Source organism: Amia ocellicauda, unplaced genomic scaffold (assembly GCF_036373705.1).
Source record: "Amia ocellicauda isolate fAmiCal2 unplaced genomic scaffold, fAmiCal2.hap1 HAP1_SCAFFOLD_64, whole genome shotgun sequence".
Lineage (NCBI taxonomy): Eukaryota > Metazoa > Chordata > Actinopteri > Amiiformes > Amiidae > Amia > Amia ocellicauda.
The window spans coordinates 552,501-569,206 of NW_027102994.1; the positions used below are offsets into that span (position 1 = coordinate 552,501).

The 16,706-nt window shown below is 43.6% G+C and overlaps 13 non-coding genes and 1 pseudogene across 13 annotated transcripts; all 14 read left to right on the plus strand.

The window, feature by feature from the left end:
- Nucleotides 1-827: 827 nt before the first annotated feature.
- Nucleotides 828-946, plus strand: LOC136740338 (5S ribosomal RNA). The gene has a single exon (XR_010813174.1). It is a non-coding gene; the product is annotated as a 5S ribosomal RNA (ribosomal RNA).
- A 1,056-nt stretch (nucleotides 947-2,002) lies between these two features.
- On the plus strand, nucleotides 2,003-2,121 carry LOC136740339 (5S ribosomal RNA). The gene has a single exon (XR_010813175.1). It is a non-coding gene; the product is annotated as a 5S ribosomal RNA (ribosomal RNA).
- A 1,055-nt stretch (nucleotides 2,122-3,176) lies between these two features.
- On the plus strand, nucleotides 3,177-3,295 carry LOC136740340 (5S ribosomal RNA). Its single transcript, XR_010813176.1, has one exon. It is a non-coding gene; the product is annotated as a 5S ribosomal RNA (ribosomal RNA).
- A 1,056-nt stretch (nucleotides 3,296-4,351) lies between these two features.
- LOC136740341 (5S ribosomal RNA) lies at nucleotides 4,352-4,470 on the plus strand. Its single transcript, XR_010813177.1, has one exon. It is a non-coding gene; the product is annotated as a 5S ribosomal RNA (ribosomal RNA).
- Nucleotides 4,471-5,536: 1,066 nt separating this feature from the next.
- LOC136740734 (uncharacterized) lies at nucleotides 5,537-5,645 on the plus strand (annotated as a pseudogene).
- A 1,066-nt stretch (nucleotides 5,646-6,711) lies between these two features.
- On the plus strand, nucleotides 6,712-6,830 carry LOC136740501 (5S ribosomal RNA). The gene has a single exon (XR_010813332.1). It is a non-coding gene; the product is annotated as a 5S ribosomal RNA (ribosomal RNA).
- Nucleotides 6,831-7,896: 1,066 nt separating this feature from the next.
- On the plus strand, nucleotides 7,897-8,015 carry LOC136740453 (5S ribosomal RNA). The gene has a single exon (XR_010813287.1). It is a non-coding gene; the product is annotated as a 5S ribosomal RNA (ribosomal RNA).
- A 1,056-nt stretch (nucleotides 8,016-9,071) lies between these two features.
- Nucleotides 9,072-9,190, plus strand: LOC136740552 (5S ribosomal RNA). Its single transcript, XR_010813381.1, has one exon. It is a non-coding gene; the product is annotated as a 5S ribosomal RNA (ribosomal RNA).
- Nucleotides 9,191-10,245: 1,055 nt separating this feature from the next.
- On the plus strand, nucleotides 10,246-10,364 carry LOC136740343 (5S ribosomal RNA). The gene has a single exon (XR_010813178.1). It is a non-coding gene; the product is annotated as a 5S ribosomal RNA (ribosomal RNA).
- A 1,066-nt stretch (nucleotides 10,365-11,430) lies between these two features.
- Nucleotides 11,431-11,549, plus strand: LOC136740344 (5S ribosomal RNA). The gene has a single exon (XR_010813179.1). It is a non-coding gene; the product is annotated as a 5S ribosomal RNA (ribosomal RNA).
- Nucleotides 11,550-12,604: 1,055 nt separating this feature from the next.
- LOC136740345 (5S ribosomal RNA) lies at nucleotides 12,605-12,723 on the plus strand. The gene has a single exon (XR_010813180.1). It is a non-coding gene; the product is annotated as a 5S ribosomal RNA (ribosomal RNA).
- A 1,067-nt stretch (nucleotides 12,724-13,790) lies between these two features.
- Nucleotides 13,791-13,909, plus strand: LOC136740517 (5S ribosomal RNA). Its single transcript, XR_010813347.1, has one exon. It is a non-coding gene; the product is annotated as a 5S ribosomal RNA (ribosomal RNA).
- A 1,055-nt stretch (nucleotides 13,910-14,964) lies between these two features.
- On the plus strand, nucleotides 14,965-15,083 carry LOC136740347 (5S ribosomal RNA). Its single transcript, XR_010813182.1, has one exon. It is a non-coding gene; the product is annotated as a 5S ribosomal RNA (ribosomal RNA).
- A 1,066-nt stretch (nucleotides 15,084-16,149) lies between these two features.
- On the plus strand, nucleotides 16,150-16,268 carry LOC136740681 (5S ribosomal RNA). The gene has a single exon (XR_010813501.1). It is a non-coding gene; the product is annotated as a 5S ribosomal RNA (ribosomal RNA).
- The last annotated feature ends 438 nt before the right edge of the window (nucleotides 16,269-16,706 follow it).

Sequence of the window (16,706 nt, forward strand, 5' to 3'; positions counted from 1 at the left end):
ACAAAAAGGAACTCCACCGGACAGAGTTCAGTGCTCACAAGGAGCCTCATTCAACACACACGGTTCCATTCCCATTCATGCAAAGCACGAAAGTGTAAAACTTGGGAACATACTTGAGAGCAAAGATCACATTCAATCTCATTCAAGGCACGGATGTGAATGCAACGGGATGAAATTACTGAAATGATGCCTGCCCTCGAACTGTGATGATGGACTACCCGACTCGCCAATAATATTGGGTTCTGGTGTATTGAAATACAGGAGCTGCTGGATTTGTGTGTTTTCTTACCCCCTCACCATAGTTTGTCAAATGTTTAAACAACTGAACTTATATTCAAGGTTTGTTTCTCTTCATATGTTTTACTGGTTTACATTTGTCTCAGCAACCTGTTGAATGATTCTTCTGCTTTCAAAACAAAATTACAACAGGATGAATGCACACACTTGAAAATACAATACATGCAATGTTATGCATCATAGTGATGCAACCTCCTTTCAGTTTCATACTGCACGTCAATTGAAATCCTTACTGAAATGCACACCTTCTCAAGATTGCGCTTGACTGGCGTGTCAGGCACTCAATTACAGCTGTTTTATCAAGACAAATGTGTTCGTTTTGTAAAATATAGTTCCGGTCTGGTGTGGCACCCCAGCTAACGCACAACGTTGCCACAATGTTGCCACAACGTGGCGTGTTAGCAGGGACTGTCTGCGGCGCGCTGGTGTGTCCCGGGCTTTAGAGTAGAGAGACAGTTCAACTGTAAGTATGAACGGCAGAAACGGATATTGCCTTCCCTTTAAGTAGAGCGTCAGGGACAGCCTCCCTGGCTTACGGCCATACTAGCCTGAATACGCCCGATCTCGTCCGATCTCGGAAGCTAAGCAGGCTCGGGCCTGGTCAGTACTTGGATGGGAGACCGCCTGGGAATACCAGGTGCTGTAAGCTTTTGCATCTTTTACACACCAGAGCGCGACAAATCACGAGTTTTAACTTTGGATACACGCAATTTCATCATTATTTCAGATTTGACTTCCCCAAATACACAGGCATACAATAGATCTTGTTCTCCAACGTAAACGGTCCCTAGTAAATAGGGTACATTCGTAAATAAATTGAGCATCATGGCTAGAAGTGACTAAATGTTGCCTAATCTTTCTCATCGAGAAATGACACAATTACAGCAACACAAAAAGGAACTCCACCGGACAAAGATCAGTGCTCACAAGGAGCCTCATTCAACACACACGGTTCCATTCCCATTCATGCAAAGCACGAAAGTGTAAAACTTGGGAACATACTTGAGAGCAAAGATCACATTCAATCTCATTCAAGGCACGGATGTGAATGCAACGGGATGAAATTACTGAAATGATGCCTGCCCTCGAACTGTGATGATGGACTACCCGACTCGCCAATAATATTGGGTTCTGGTGTATTGAAATACAGGAGCTGCTGGATTTGTGTGTTTTCTTACCCCCTCACCATAGTTTGTCAAATGTTTAAACAACTGAACTTATATTCAAGGTTTGTTTCTCTTCATATGTTTTACTGGTTTACATTTGTCTCAGCAACCTGTTGAATGATTCTTCTGCTTTCAAAACAAAATGACAACAGGATGAATGCACACACTTGAAAATACAATACATGCAATGTTATGCATCATAGTGATGCAACCTCCTTTCAGTTTCATACTGCATGTCAATTGAAATCCTTACTGAAATGCACACCTTCTCAAGATTGCGCTTGACTGGCGTGTCAGGCACTCAATTACAGCTGTTTTATCAAGACAAATGTGTTCGTTTTGTAAAATATAGTTCCGGTCTGGTGTGGCACCCCAGCTAACGCACAACGTTGCCACAACGTTTCGTGTTAGCAGGGACTGTCTGCGGCGCGCTGGTGTGTCCCGGGCTTTAGAGTAGAGAGACAGTTCAACTGTAAGTATGAACGGCAGAAACGGATATTGCCTTCCCTTTAAGTAGAGCGTCAGGGACAGCCTCCCTGGCTTACGGCCATACTAGCCTGAATACGCCCGATCTCGTCCGATCTCGGAAGCTAAGCAGGCTCGGGCCTGGTCAGTACTTGGATGGGAGACCGCCTGGGAATACCAGGTGCTGTAAGCTTTTGCATCTTTTACACACCAGAGCGCGACAAATCACGAGTTTTAACTTTGGATACACGCAATTTCATCATTATTTCAGATTTGACTTCCCCAAATACACAGGCATACAATAGATCTTGTTCTCCAACGTAAACGGTCCCTAGTAAATAGGGTACATTCGTAAATAAATTGAGCATCATGGCTAGAAGTGACTAAATGTTGCCTAATCTTTCTCATCGAGAAATGACACAATTACAGCAACACAAAAAGGAACTCCACCGGACAAAGATCAGTGCTCACAAGGAGCCTCATTCAACACACACGGTTCCATTCCCATTCATGCAAAGCACGAAAGTGTAAAACTTGGGAACATACTTGAGAGCAAAGATCACATTCAATCTCATTCAAGGCACGGATGTGAATGCAACGGGATGAAATTACTGAAATGATGCCTGCCCTCGAACTGTGATGATGGACTACCCGACTCGCCAATAATATTGGGTTCTGGTGTATTGAAATACAGGAGCTGCTGGATTTGTGTGTTTTCTTACCCCCTCACCATAGTTTGTCAAATGTTTAAACAACTGAACTTATATTCAAGGTTTGTTTCTCTTCATATGTTTTACTGGTTTACATTTGTCTCAGCAACCTGTTGAATGATTCTTCTGCTTTCAAAACAAAATGACAACAGGATGAATGCACACACTTGAAAATACAATACATGCAATGTTATGCATCATAGTGATGCAACCTCCTTTCAGTTTCATACTGCATGTCAATTGAAATCCTTACTGAAATGCACACCTTCTCAAGATTGCGCTTGACTGGCGTGTCAGGCACTCAATTACAGCTGTATTATCAAGACAATATGTTCGTTTTGTAATATATAGTTCCGGTCTGGTGTGGCACCCCAGCTAACGCACAACGTTGCCACAACGTTTCGTGTTAGCAGGGACTGTCTGCGGCGCGCTGGTGTGTCCCGGACTTTAGAGTAGAGAGAGAGTTCAACTGCAAGTATGAGCGGCAGAAACGGATATTGCCTTCCCTTTAAGTAGAGCGTCAGGGACAGCCTCCCTGGCTTACGGCCATACTAGCCTGAATACGCCCGATCTCGTCCGATCTCGGAAGCTAAGCAGGCTCGGGCCTGGTCAGTACTTGGATGGGAGACCGCCTGGGAATACCAGGTGCTGTAAGCTTTTGCATCTTTTACACACCAGAGGGCGACAAATCACGAGTTTTAACTTTGGATACACGCAATTTCATCATTATTTCAGATTTGACTTCCCCAAATACACAGGCATACAATAGATCTTGTTCTCCAACGTAAACGGTCCCTAGTAACTAGGGTACATTCGTAAATAAATTGAGCATCATGGCTAGAAGTGACTAAATGTTGCCTAATCTTTCTCATCGAGAAATGACACAATTACAGCAACACAAAAAGGAACTCCACCGGACAAAGTTCAGTGCTCACAAGGAGCCTCATTCAACACACACGGTTCCATTCCCATTCATGCAAAGCACGAAAGTGTAAAACTTGGGAACATACTTGAGAGCAAAGATCACATTCAATCTCATTCAAGGCACGGATGTGAATGCAACGGGATGAAATTACTGAAATGATGCCTGCCCTCGAACTGTGATGATGGACTACCCGACTCGCCAATAATATTGGGTTCTGGTGTATTGAAATACAGGAGCTGCTGGATTTGTGTGTTTTCTTACCCCCTCACCATAGTTTGTCAAATGTTTAAACAACTGAACTTATATTCAAGGTTTGTTTCTCTTCATATGTTTTACTGGTTTACATTTGTCTCAGCAACCTGTTGAATGATTCTTCTGCTTTCAAAACAAAATGACAACAGGATGAATGCACACACTTGAAAATACAATACATGCAATGTTATGCATCATAGTGATGCAACCTCCTTTCAGTTTCATACTGCATGTCAATTGAAATCCTTACTGAAATGCACACCTTCTCAAGATTGCGCTTGACTGGCGTGTCAGGCACTCAATTACAGCTGTTTTATCAAGACAAATGTGTTCGTTTTGTAAAATATAGTTCCGGTCTGGTGTGGCACCCCAGCTAACGCACAACGTTGCCACAACGTTTCGTGTTAGCAGGGACTGTCTGCGGCGCGCTGGTGTGTCCCGGGCTTTAGAGTAGAGAGACAGTTCAACTGTAAGTATGAACGGCAGAAACGGATATTGCCTTCCCTTTAAGTAGAGCGTCAGGGACAGCCTCCCTGGCTTACGGCCATACTAGCCTGAATACGCCCGATCTCGTCCGATCTCGGAAGCTAAGCAGGCTCGGGCCTGGTCAGTACTTGGATGGGAGACCGCCTGGGAATACCAGGTGCTGTAAGCTTTTGCATCTTTTACACACCAGAGCGCGACAAATCACGAGTTTTAACTTTGGATACACGCAATTTCATCATTATTTCAGATTTGACTTCCCCAAATACACAGGCATACAATAGATCTTGTTCTCCAACGTAAACGGTCCCTAGTAAATAGGGTACATTCGTAAATAAATTGAGCATCATGGCTAGAAGTGACTAAATGTTGCCTAATCTTTCTCATCGAGAAATGACACAATTACAGCAACACAAAAAGGAACTCCACCGGACAAAGATCAGTGCTCACAAGGAGCCTCATTCAACACACACGGTTCCATTCCCATTCATGCAAAGCACGAAAGTGTAAAACTTGGGAACATACTTGAGAGCAAAGATCACATTCAATCTCATTCAAGGCACGGATGTGAATGCAACGGGATGAAATTACTGAAATGATGCCTGCCCTCGAACTGTGATGATGGACTACCCGACTCGCCAATAATATTGGGTTCTGGTGTATTGAAATACAGGAGCTGCTGGATTTGTGTGTTTTCTTACCCCCTCACCATAGTTTGTCAAATTTTTAAACAACTGAACTTATATTCAAGGTTTGTTTCTCTTCATATGTTTTACTGGTTTACATTTGTCTCAGCAACCTGTTGAATGATTCTTCTGCTTTCAAAACAAAATGACAACAGGATGAATGCACACACTTGAAAATACAATACATGCAATGTTATGCATCATAGTGATGCAACCTCCTTTCAGTTTCATACTGCATGTCAATAGAAATCCTTACTGAAATGCACACCTTCTCAAGATTGCGCTTGACTGGCGTGTCAGGCACTCAATTACAGCTGTTTTATCAAGAGAATGTGTTCGTTTTGTAATATATAGTTCCGGTCTGGTGTGGCACCCCAGCTAACGCACAACGTTGCCACAATGTTGCCACAACGTGGCGTGTTAGCAGGGACTGTCTGCGGCGCGCTGGTGTGTCCCGGGCTTTAGAGTAGAGAGACAGTTCAACTGTAAGTATGAGCGGCAGAAACGGATATTGCCTTCCCTTTAAGTAGAGCGTCAGGGACAGCCTCCCTGGCTTACGGCCATACTAGCCTGAATACGCCCGATCTCGGAAGCTAAGCAGGCTCGGGCCTGGTCAGTACTTGGATGGGAGACCGCCTGGGAATACCAGGTGCTGTAAGCTTTTGCATCTTTTACACACCAGAGGGCGACAAATCACGAGTTTTAACTTTGGATACACGCAATTTCATCATTATTTCAGATTTGACTTCCCCAAATACACAGGCATACAATAGATCTTGTTCTCCAACGTAAACGGTCCCTAGTAACTAGGGTACATTCGTAAATAAATTGAGCATCATGGCTAGAAGTGACTAAATGTTGCCTAATCTTTCTCATCGAGAAATGACACAATTACAGCAACACAAAAAGGAACTCCACCGGACAAAGTTCAGTGCTCACAAGGAGCCTCATTCAACACACACGGTTCCATTCCCATTCATGCAAAGCACGAAAGTGTAAAACTTGGGAACATACTTGAGAGCAAAGATCACATTCAATCTCATTCAAGGCACGGATGTGAATGCAACGGGATGAAATTACTGAAATGATGCCTGCCCTCGAACTGTGATGATGGACTACCCGACTCGCCAATAATATTGGGTTCTGGTGTATTGAAATACAGGAGCTGCTGGATTTGTGTGTTTTCTTACCCCCTCACCATAGTTTGTCAAATGTTTAAACAACTGAACTTATATTCAAGGTTTGTTTCTCTTCATATGTTTTACTGGTTTACATTTGTCTCAGCAACCTGTTGAATGATTCTTCTGCTTTCAAAACAAAATGACAACAGGATGAATGCACACACTTGAAAATACAATACATGCAATGTTATGCATCATAGTGATGCAACCTCCTTTCAGTTTCATACTGCATGTCAATAGAAATCCTTACTGAAATGCACACCTTCTCAAGATTGCGCTTGACTGGCGTGTCAGGCACTCAATTACAGCTGTTTTATCAAGAGAATGTGTTCGTTTTGTAATATATAGTTCCGGTCTGGTGTGGCACCCCAGCTAACGCACAACGTTGCCACAATGTTGCCACAACGTGGCGTGTTAGCAGGGACTGTCTGCGGCGCGCTGGTGTGTCCCGGGCTTTAGAGTAGAGAGACAGTTCAACTGTAAGTATGAACGGCAGAAACGGATATTGCCTTCCCTTTAAGTAGAGCGTCAGGGACAGCCTCCCTGGCTTACGGCCATACTAGCCTGAATACGCCCGATCTCGTCCGATCTTGGAAGCTAAGCAGGCTCGGGCCTGGTCAGTACTTGGATGGGAGACCGCCTGGGAATACCAGGTGCTGTAAGCTTTTGCATCTTTTACACACCAGAGGGCGACAAATCACGAGTTTTAACTTTGGATACACGCAATTTCATCATTATTTCAGATTTGACTTCCCCAAATACACAGGCATACAATAGATCTTGTTCTCCAACGTAAACGGTCCCTAGTAACTAGGGTACATTCGTAAATAAATTGAGCATCATGGCTAGAAGTGACTAAATGTTGCCTAATCTTTCTCATCGAGAAATGACACAATTACAGCAACACAAAAAGGAACTCCACCGGACAAAGATCAGTGCTCACAAGGAGCCTCATTCAACACACACGGTTCCATTCCCATTCATGCAAAGCACGAAAGTGTAAAACTTGGGAACATACTTGAGAGCAAAGATCACATTCAATCTCATTCAAGGCACGGATGTGAATGCAACGGGATGAAATTACTGAAAAGATGCCTGCCCTCGAACTGTGATGATGGACTACCCGACTCGCCAATAATATTGGGTTCTGGTGTATTGAAATACAGGAGCTGCTCGATTTGTGTGTTTTCTTACCCCCTCACCATAGTTTGTCAAATGTTTAAACAACTGAACTTATATTCAAGGTTTGTTTCTCTTCATATGTTTTACTGGTTTACATTTGTCTCAGCAACCTGTTGAATGATTCTTCTGCTTTCAAAACAAAATGACAACAGGATGAATGCACACACTTGAAAATACAATACATGCAATGTTATGCATCATAGTGATGCAACCTCCTTTCAGTTTCATACTGCATGTCAATTGAAATCCTTACTGAAATGCACACCTTCTCAAGATTGCGCTTGACTGGCATGTCAGGCACTCAATTACAGCTGTATTATCAAGACAATGTGTTCGTTTTGTAAAATATAGTTCCGGTCTGGTGTGGCACCCCAGCTAACGCACAACGTTGCCACAATGTTGCCACAACGTGGCGTCTTAGCAGGTACTGTCTGCGGCGCGCTGGTGTGTCCCGGGCTTTAGAGTAGAGAGACAGTTCAACTGTAAGTATGAACGGCAGAAACGGATATTGCCTTCCCTTTAAGTAGAGCGTCAGGGACAGCATTCCTGGCTTACGGCCATACTAGCCTGAATACGCCCGATCTCGTCCGATCTCGGAAGCTAAGCAGGCTCGGGCCTGGTCAGTACTTGCATGGGAGACCGCCTGGGAATACCAGGTGCTGTAAGCTTTTGCATATTTTACACACCAGAGGGCGACAAATCACGAGTTTTAACTTTGGATACACGCAATTTCATCATTATTTCAGATTTGACTTCCCCAAATACACAGGCATACAATAGATCTTGTTCTCCAACGTAAACGGTCCCTAGTAACTAGGGTACATTCGTAAATAAATTGAGCATCATGGCTAGAAGTGACTAAATGTTGCCTAATCTTTCTCATCGAGAAATGACACAATTACAGCAACACAAAAAGGAACTCCACCGGACAAAGATCAGTGCTCACAAGGAGCCTCATTCAACACACACGGTTCCATTCCCATTCATGCAAAGCACGAAAGTGTAAAACTTGGGAACATACTTGAGAGCAAAGATCACATTCAATCTCATTCAAGGCACGGATGTGAATGCAACGGGATGAAATTACTGAAATGATGCCTGCCCTCGAACTGTGATGATGGACTACCCGACTCGCCAATAATATTGGGTTCTGGTGTATTGAAATACAGGAGCTGCTGGATTTGTGTGTTTTCTTACCCCCTCACCATAGTTTGTCAAATGTTTAAACAACTGAACTTATATTCAAGGTTTGTTTCTCTTCATATGTTTTACTGGTTTACATTTGTCTCAGCAACCTGTTGAATGATTCTTCTGCTTTCAAAACAAAATGACAACAGGATGAATGCACACACTTGAAAATACAATACATGCAATGTTATGCATCATAGTGATGCAACCTCCTTTCAGTTTCATACTGCATGTCAATTGAAATCCTTACTGAAATGCACACCTTCTCAAGATTGCGCTTGACTGGCGTGTCAGGCACTCAATTACAGCTGTTTTATCAAGACAAATGTGTTCGTTTTGTAATATATAGTTCCGGTCTGGTGTGGCACCCCAGCTAACGCACAACGTTGCCACAACGTTTCGTGTTAGCAGGGACTGTCTGCGGCGCGCTGGTGTGTCCCGGGCTTTAGAGTAGAGAGACAGTTCAACTGTAAGTATGAACGGCAGAAACGGATATTGCCTTCCCTTTAAGTAGAGCGTCAGGGACAGCCTCCCTGGCTTACGGCCATACTAGCCTGAATACGCCCGATCTCGTCCGATCTCGGAAGCTAAGCAGGCTCTGGCCTGGTCAGTACTTGGATGGGAGACTGCCTGGGAATACCAGGTGCTGTAAGCTTTTGCATCTTTTACACACCAGAGCGCGACAAATCACGAGTTTTAACTTTGGATACACGCAATTTCATCATTATTTCAGATTTGACTTCCCCAAATACACAGGCATACAATAGATCTTGTTCTCCAACGTAAACGGTCCCTAGTAACTAGGGTACATTCGTAAATAAATTGAGCATCATGGCTAGAAGTGACTAAATGTTGCCTAATCTTTCTCATCGAGAAATGACACAATTACAGCAACACAAAAAGGAACTCCACCGGACAAAGATCAGTGCTCACAAGGAGCCTCATTCAACACACACGGTTCCATTCCCATTCATGCAAAGCACGAAAGTGTAAAACTTGGGAACATACTTGAGAGCAAAGATCACATTCAATCTCATTCAAGGCACGGATGTGAATGCAACGGGATGAAATTACTGAAATGATGCCTGCCCTCGAACTGTGATGATGGACTACCCGACTCGCCAATAATATTGGGTTCTGGTGTATTGAAATACAGGAGCTGCTGGATTTGTGTGTTTTCTTACCCCCTCACCATAGTTTGTCAAATGTTTAAACAACTGAACTTATATTCAAGGTTTGTTTCTCTTCATATGTTTTACTGGTTTACATTTGTCTCAGCAACCTGTTGAATGATTCTTCTGCTTTCAAAACAAAATGACAACAGGATGAATGCACACACTTGAAAATACAATACATGCAATGTTATGCATCATAGTGATGCAACCTCCTTTCAGTTTCATACTGCATGTCAATTGAAATCCTTACTGAAATGCACACCTTCTCAAGATTGCGCTTGACTGGCGTGTCAGGCACTCAATTACAGCTGTATTATCAAGACAATATGTTCGTTTTGTAATATATAGTTCCGGTCTGGTGTGGCACCCCAGCTAACGCACAACGTTGCCACAACGTTTCGTGTTAGCAGGGACTGTCTGCGGCGCGCTGGTGTGTCCCGGACTTTAGAGTAGAGAGAGAGTTCAACTGCAAGTATGAGCGGCAGAAACGGATATTGCCTTCCCTTTAAGTAGAGCGTCAGGGACAGCCTCCCTGGCTTACGGCCATACTAGCCTGAATACGCCCGATCTCGTCCGATCTCGGAAGCTAAGCAGGCTCGGGCCTGGTCAGTACTTGGATGGGAGACCGCCTGGGAATACCAGGTGCTGTAAGCTTTTGCATCTTTTACACACCAGAGGGCGACAAATCACGAGTTTTAACTTTGGATACACGCAATTTCATCATTATTTCAGATTTGACTTCCCCAAATACACAGGCATACAATAGATCTTGTTCTCCAACGTAAACGGTCCCTAGTAACTAGGGTACATTCGTAAATAAATTGAGCATCATGGCTAGAAGTGACTAAATGTTGCCTAATCTTTCTCATCGAGAAATGACACAATTACAGCAACACAAAAAGGAACTCCACCGGACAAAGTTCAGTGCTCACAAGGAGCCTCATTCAACACACACGGTTCCATTCCCATTCATGCAAAGCACGAAAGTGTAAAACTTGGGAACATACTTGAGAGCAAAGATCACATTCAATCTCATTCAAGGCACGGATGTGAATGCAACGGGATGAAATTACTGAAATGATGCCTGCCCTCGAACTGTGATGATGGACTACCCGACTCGCCAATAATATTGGGTTCTGGTGTATTGAAATACAGGAGCTGCTGGATTTGTGTGTTTTCTTACCCCCTCACCATAGTTTGTCAAATGTTTAAACAACTGAACTTATATTCAAGGTTTGTTTCTCTTCATATGTTTTACTGGTTTACATTTGTCTCAGCAACCTGTTGAATGATTCTTCTGCTTTCAAAACAAAATGACAACAGGATGAATGCACACACTTGAAAATACAATACATGCAATGTTATGCATCATAGTGATGCAACCTCCTTTCAGTTTCATACTGCATGTCAATAGAAATCCTTACTGAAATGCACACCTTCTCAAGATTGCGCTTGACTGGCGTGTCAGGCACTCAATTACAGCTGTTTTATCAAGAGAATGTGTTCGTTTTGTAATATATAGTTCCGGTCTGGTGTGGCACCCCAGCTAACGCACAACGTTGCCACAATGTTGCCACAACGTGGCGTGTTAGCAGGGACTGTCTGCGGCGCGCTGGTGTGTCCCGGGCTTTAGAGTAGAGAGACAGTTCAACTGTAAGTATGAACGGCAGAAACGGATATTGCCTTCCCTTTAAGTAGAGCGTCAGGGACAGCCTCCCTGGCTTACGGCCATACTAGCCTGAATACGCCCGATCTCGTCCGATCTCGGAAGCTAAGCAGGCTCGGGCCTGGTCAGTACTTGGATGGGAGACCGCCTGGGAATACCAGGTGCTGTAAGCTTTTGCATCTTTTACACACCAGAGGGCGACAAATCACGAGTTTTAACTTTGGATACACGCAATTTCATCATTATTTCAGATTTGACTTCCCCAAATACACAGGCATACAATAGATCTTGTTCTCCAACGTAAACGGTCCCTAGTAACTAGGGTACATTCGTAAATAAATTGAGCATCATGGCTAGAAGTGACTAAATGTTGCCTAATCTTTCTCATCGAGAAATGACACAATTACAGCAACACAAAAAGGAACTCCACCGGACAAAGTTCAGTGCTCACAAGGAGCTTCATTCAACACACACGGTTCCATTCCCATTCATGCAAAGCACGAAAGTGTAAAACTTGGGAACATACTTGAGAGCAAAGATCACATTCAATCTCATTCAAGGCACGGATGTGAATGCAACGGGATGAAATTACTGAAATGATGCCTGCCCTCGAACTGTGATGATGGACTACCCGACTCGCCAATAATATTGGGTTCTGGTGTATTGAAATACAGGAGCTGCTGGATTTGTGTGTTTTCTTACCCCCTCACCATAGTTTGTCAAATGTTTAAACAACTGAACTTATATTCAAGGTTTGTTTCTCTTCATATGTTTTACTGGTTTACATTTGTCTCAGCAACCTGTTGAATGATTCTTCTGCTTTCAAAACAAAATGACAACAGGATGAATGCACACACTTGAAAATACAATACATGCAATGTTATGCATCATAGTGATGCAACCTCCTTTCAGTTTCATACTGCATGTCAATTGAAATCCTTACTGAAATGCACACCTTCTCAAGATTGCGCTTGACTGGCGTGTCAGGCACTCAATTACAGCTGTTTTATCAAGACAATGTGTTCGTTTTGTAATATATAGTTCCGGTCTGGTGTGGCACCCCAGCTAACGCACAACGTTGCCACAACGTTTCGTGTTAGCAGGGACTGTCTGCGGCGCGCTGGTGTGTCCCGGACTTTAGAGTAGAGAGACAGTTCAATTGCAAGTATGAGCGGAAGAAACGGATATTGCCTTCCCTTTAAGTAGAGCGTCAGGGACAGCCTCCCTGGCTTACGGCCATACTAGCCTGAATACGCCCGATCTCGTCCGATCTCGGAAGCTAAGCAGGCTCGGGCCTGGTCAGTACTTGGATGGGAGACCGCCTGGGAATACCAGGTGCTGTAAGCTTTTGCATCTTTTACACACCAGAGGGCGACAAATCACGAGTTTTAACTTTGGATACACGCAATTTCATCATTATTTCAGATTTGACTTCCCCAAATACACAGGCATAGAATAGATCTTGTTCTCCAACGTAAACGGTCCCTAGTAACTAGTGTACATTCGTAAATAAATTGAGCATCATGGCTAGAAGTGACTAAATGTTGCCTAATCTTTCTCATCGAGAAATGACACAATTACAGCAACACAAAAAGGAACTCCACCGGACAAAGTTCAGTGCTCACAAGGAGCCTCATTCAACACACACGGTTCCATTCCCATTCATGCAAAGCACGAAAGTGTAAAACTTGGGAAAATACTTGAGAGCAAAGATCACATTCAATCTCATTCAAGGCACGGATGTGAATGCAACGGGATGAAATTACTGAAATGATGCCTGCCCTCGAACTGTGATGATGGACTACCCGACTCGCCAATAATATTGGGTTCTGGTGTATTGAAATACAGGAGCTGCTGGATTTGTGTGTTTTCTTACCCCCTCACCATAGTTTGTCAAATGTTTAAACAACTGAACTTATATTCAAGGTTTGTTTCTCTTCATATGTTTTACTGGTTTACATTTGTCTCAGCAACCTGTTGAATGATTCTTCTGCTTTCAAAACAAAATGACAACAGGATGAATGCACACACTTGAAAATACAATACATGCAATGTTATGCATCATAGTGATGCAACCTCCTTTCAGTTTCATACTGCATGTCAATTGAAATCCTTACTGAAATGCACACCTTCTCAAGATTGCGCTTGACTGGCGTGTCAGGCACTCAATTACAGCTGTTTTATCAAGAGAATGTGTTCGTTTTGTAATATATAGTTCCGGTCTGGTGTGGCACCCCAGCTAACGCACAACGTTGCCACAATGTTGCCACAACGTGGCGTGTTAGCAGGGACTGTCTGCGGCTGCGCTGGTGTGTCCCGGGCTTTAGAGTAGAGAGACAGTTCAACTGTAAGTATGAACGGCAGAAACGGATATTGCCTTCCCTTTAAGTAGAACGTCAGGGACAGCCTCCCCGGCTTACGGCCATACTAGCCTGAATACGCCAGATCTCGTCCGATCTCGGAAGCTAAGCAGGCTCGGGCCTGGTCAGTACTTGGATGGGAGACCGCCTGGGAATACCAGGTGCTGTAAGCTTTTGCATCTTTTACACACCAGAGGGCGACAAATCACGAGTTTTAACTTTGGATACAAGCAATTTCATCATTATTTCAGATTTGACTTCCCCAAATACACAGGCATACAATAGATCTTGTTCTCCAACGTAAACGGTCCCTAGTAACTAGGGTACATTCGTAAATAAATTGAGCATCATGGCTAGAAGTGACTAAATGTTGCCTAATCTTTCTCATCGAGAAATGACACAATTACAGCAACACAAAAAGGAACTCCACCGGACAAAGTTCAGTGCTCACAAGGAGCTTCATTCAACACACACGGTTCCATTCCCATTCATGCAAAGCACGAAAGTGTAAAACTTGGGAACATACTTGAGAGCAATGATCACATACAATCTCATTCAAGGCACGGATGTGAATGCAACGGGATGAAATTACTGAAATGATGCCTGCCCTCGAACTGTGATGATGGACTACCCGACTCGCCAATAATATTGGGTTCTGGTGTATTGAAATACAGGAGCTGCTGGATTTGTGTGTTTTCTTACCCCCTCACCATAGTTTGTCAAATGTTTAAACAACTGAACTTATATTCAAGGTTTGTTTCTCTTCATATGTTTTACTGGTTTACATTTGTCTCAGCAACCTGTTGAATGATTCTTCTGCTTTCAAAACAAAATGACAACAGGATGAATGCACACACTTGAAAATACAATACATGCAATGTTATGCATCATAGTGATGCAACCTCCTTTCAGTTTCATACTGCATGTCAATTGAAATCCTTACTGAAATGCACACCTTATCAAGATTGCGCTTGACTGGCGTGTCAGGCACTCAATTACAGCTGTTTTATCAAGACAATGTGTTCGTTTTGTAATATATAGTTCCGGTCTGGTGTGGCACCCCAGCTAACGCACAACGTTGCCACAACGTTTCGTGTTAGCAGGGACTGTCTGCGGCGCGCTGGTGTGTCCCGGACTTTAGAGTAGAGAGACAGTTCAATTGCAAGTATGAGCGGAAGAAACGGATATTGCCTTCCCTTTAAGTAGAGCGTCAGGGACAGCTTCCCTGGCTTACGGCCATACTAGCCTGAATACGCCCGATCTCGTCCGATCTCGGAAGCTAAGCAGGCTCGGGCCTGGTCAGTACTTGGATGGGAGACCGCCTGGGAATACCAGGTGCTGTAAGCTTTTGCATCTTTTACACACCAGAGGGCGACAAATCACGAGTTTTAACTTTGGATACACGCAATTTCATCATTATTTCAGATTTGACTTCCCCAAATACACAGGCATAGAATAGATCTTGTTCTCCAACGTAAACGGTCCCTAGTAACTAGTGTACATTCGTAAATAAATTGAGCATCATGGCTAGAAGTGACTAAATGTTGCCTAATCTTTCTCATCGAGAAATGACACAATTACAGCAACACAAAAAGGAACTCCACCGGACAAAGTTCAGTGCTCACAAGGAGCCTCATTCAACACACACGGTTCCATTCCCATTCATGCAAAGCACGAAAGTGTAAAACTTGGGAACATACTTGAGAGCAAAGATCACATTCAATCTCATTCAAGGCACGGATGTGAATGCAACGGGATGAAATTACTGAAATGATGCCTGCCCTCGAACTGTGATGATGGACTACCCGACTCGCCAATAATATTGGGTTCTGGTGTATTGAAATACAGGAGCTGCTGGATTTGTGTGTTTTCTTACCCCCTCACCATAGTTTGTCAAATGTTTAAACAACTGAACTTATATTCAAGGTTTGTTTCTCTTCATATGTTTTACTGGTTTACATTTGTCTCAGCAACCTGTTGAATGATTCTTCTGCTTTCAAAACAAAATGACAACAGGATGAATGCACACACTTGAAAATACAATACATGCAATGTTATGCATCATAGTGATGCAACCTCCTTTCAGTTTCATACTGCATGTCAATTGAAATCCTTACTGAAATGCACACCTTCTCAAGATTGCGCTTGACTGGCGTGTCAGGCACTCAATTACAGCTGTTTTATCAAGACAATGTGTTTTTTTTGTAAAATATAGTTCCGGTCTGGTGTGGCACCCCAGCTAACGCACAACGTTGCCACAATGTTGCCACAACGTGGCGTGTTAGCAGGGACTGTCTGCGGCGCGCTGCTGTGTCCCGGGCTTTAGAGTAGAGAGACAGTTCAACTGTAAGTATGAACGGCAGAAACGGATATTGCCTTCCCTTTAAGTACAGCATCAGGGACAGCCTCCCTGGCTTACGGCCATACTAGCCTGAATACGCCCGATCTCGTCCGATCTCCGAAGCCAAGCAGGCTCGGGCCTGGTCGGTACTTGGATGGGAGACCGCCTGGGAATACCAGGTGCTGTAAGCTTTTGCACCTTTTACACACCAGAGGGCGACAAATCACGAGTTTTAACTTTGGATACACACAATTTCATCATTATTTCAGATTTTACTTCCCCAAATACACAGGCATACAATAGATCTTGTTCTCCAACGTAAACGGTCCCTAGTAACTAGGGTACATTCGTAAATAAATTGAGCATCATGGCTAGAAGTGACTAAATGTTGCCTAATCTTTCTCATCAAGAAATGACACAATTACAGCAACACAAAAAGGAACTCCACCGGACAAAGTTCAGTGCTCACAAGGAGCCTCATTCAACACACACGGTTCCATTCCCATTCATGCAAAGCACGAAAGTGTAAAACTTGGGAACATACTTGAGAGCAAAGATCACATTCAACCTCATTCAAGGCACGGATGTGAATGCAACGGGATGAAATTACTGAAATGATGCCTGCCCTC